This window comes from Anneissia japonica, unplaced genomic scaffold, assembly GCF_011630105.1.
Source record: "Anneissia japonica isolate Jap-2015-1 unplaced genomic scaffold, ASM1163010v1 scaffold44498_len8410_cov123, whole genome shotgun sequence".
NCBI lineage: Eukaryota > Metazoa > Echinodermata > Crinoidea > Comatulida > Comatulidae > Anneissia > Anneissia japonica.
The window spans coordinates 1-2,632 of NW_022755874.1; the positions used below are offsets into that span (position 1 = coordinate 1).

The 2,632-nt window shown below is 37.6% G+C and overlaps 1 long non-coding RNA gene across 1 annotated transcript; it reads left to right on the forward strand.

Moving 5' to 3' along the window:
• The first annotated feature begins 353 nt into the window (after positions 1-353).
• On the forward strand, positions 354-1,943 carry LOC117123755. The gene is made up of 2 exons (XR_004447886.1): positions 354-828; positions 1,169-1,943. It is a non-coding gene; the product is annotated as an uncharacterized LOC117123755 (long non-coding RNA).
• The last annotated feature ends 689 nt before the right edge of the window (positions 1,944-2,632 follow it).

The following is a 2,632-nucleotide window of genomic DNA, read 5'->3' on the forward strand; positions in this document are numbered from 1 at the left end:
ACCTCTTTCACTCGCAAAAAACGCTCTAAACTGCACCGGCTTACCACTCTTCTCACGCGCTCTCCTTTGCACTCTTACATACAGTGCAGATCAGGCGCAGAGCGCCACTCTCACCACTCTTCACATTCGACGCTGCCAGTCTCTCTGTACCCCTCTTCTCACCACCCAGCACAAGTCTTTCCCACACATACAAACTCGCATCTGCCTGATGCGCAAGGCCAACAAGAATATGAAGGCCACAACAATAATTTATCCATGGAGGTATAAAAAAGAAGGAGATATAACCAAAGTAATCCCTTTGATCTATCAAGGGAGCCGCCCTATGTTTATCTCGTTAAGAAAGTGATTATTTCTGGTATCGCAAACAGAATTAGCCCTGAAACTCCTTGCGAGGTCAAAGTTTATTACGTAACAGTTAGCTTGGGTCATCTTGGGTCGATCTTAGTCGTACTCGAGCGCGCTAGATTTGGCTAGATATATACACTGTGTAATTTCTCATTCGCGGTATACATTACTATGGAGGCGTTTACTCTCGAAGAATTTGAAGCCGAAATTGACGAAATAGATCTCATAATGGCTGAGGAAATAGAATCAGAGGGAGGAGGAGATGTGTGTCTGTGTATTTGCAATTGTCCTTCCACAGAAGAAATGATTGCCTGTATAATGGCAAACAATGCTCGGTCGGGTGGTTCCACACGGAATGCGTAGGCCTAGGCCCGTCTACAAGCAAAACGGGTTGGATGTGTGGAAACTGCTCTCCTGTCGTCAGTGCTACTGCTGAACCTACACCTACAAAGTCGGGTAGTAAATCCACTGGATCTAAAACAAGTAAGTGTGTAGGTCCTAATTATATATTACGCATTTATTTATTCATGTCAGTGCGAGACTAATTAACTAGTTCGGCCGCGATCGCCAGCAAAAATCTCGAAAATTAATTTCTTGGCCTAGGCCTAGTAGGTCTAGCCTACCTCATACCTTTTTTCGGGTTTTACTTACGGCGCGAACCCTACTTCTCATTAGTTTATATCAACTATTTTATACTTTAATGTTTGTTATACTTTTTGGAAGGGTTTTTTTTTTTATAATAAAAAATCTCCCAAAAAGTATATTTATTTTAATTTTTAGTGTATTAATGCATTTGATTTTTTTTTTTTTATTTTACTGAAAGCCCTATGCTGCAGCTCAACCCAGATATGGCAAAGCAAATAAATAGTGCAGTGATGGAGTTGCAGGCATCGAAATCAGTATTTGAAGCTACTGCCAGCACATTGATGACCAGCCTGTGGGAAGTTACAAGCGAAGCTGAAAAAAAGAAGACCGCATCTGAAGGCCTGGACAATGTATGCAGGAACTTTCATGTTTTTCACCTCAATGAAAAATCGAACATATTTTTAGGTCTGGGGCCTTTTTAGGGTGAACAATAAGGTATTTTTATTTTTTTGACGTCTCGAGGAGGAAGCAAAGCCAATTCTTGCAATTTCTCAAATCAAAAGTCTTCGTAATGTAAATTTAAAACAAAAACTAAGTGAAAGGCTGAACACACGAGCTATTAAACTAGCGTGGGAGCGGCTGATCGGCGAGACAGCCAATGAATCAATTGTCTCAACTTTGTTTAGTAAAGTTATTGCTTGCTATATAGACATAAGATGCAGAGCATTTGTAGATGTGTACATAATGGATAGGAAGAAACGAGATGCATCTATTGGAAAAAAGGGTGAAAAACCATTAGGAAAGCAGCTCTCAAATTAACTGTAGTACTGTATTATCATGGGGGTATCTCCATGGTATTATGTAATAAAAAAACAAGACAGTTGAGGTTGTACCTCATTCGTGTTCACCGTTGTGAAAGATGTAAATACTGTAAATGTATAAATTTTTTGAAATAGTTGTGTATTACTTTTGTTATGTTAAGTTGCAATAAATATCACAGCAAAGAAATTAAATATATCAGTACTGTACCTTTATTTCAAAATTGCACACCTTAAATTTGAATAATTACTGTATTCTTATAATGATAAAACAATGTAATGCAATGGCACTTGGTGAACTTTATTGCACCTTATAAATGAATTATTAACAAATGCATTTCATCTTTAATGTCAAAACTTTCTGATTGGATTTCTGGCAACATAGCACATAATATACAAGTTTATTTGCACCTTATCAATCAATTATTAACAAATGCATTTCATCTTTAATGTCAAAACTTTCTGATTGGATTTCTGGCAACATAGTACATAATATACAAGTTTATTTGCACCTTATCAATCAATTATTAACAAATGCATTTCATCTTTAATGTCAAAACTTTCTGATTGGATTTCTGGCAACATAGTACATAATATACAAGTTTATTTGCACCTTATCAATCAATTATTAACAAATGCATTTCATCTTTAATGTCAAAACTTATGCTGTTTCCGATGCACCTGAGATACTAGTGTTGGCATTTAAAAAGGTTACTGAAAGCCCTATGCTGCAGCTCAACCCAGATATGGCAAAGCAAATAAACAGTGCAGTGATGGAGTTGCAGGCATCGAAATCAGTATTTGAAGCTACTGCCAGCACATTGATGACCAGCCTGTGGGAAGTTACAAGCGAAGCTGAAAAAAAGAAGACCGCATCTGAAGGC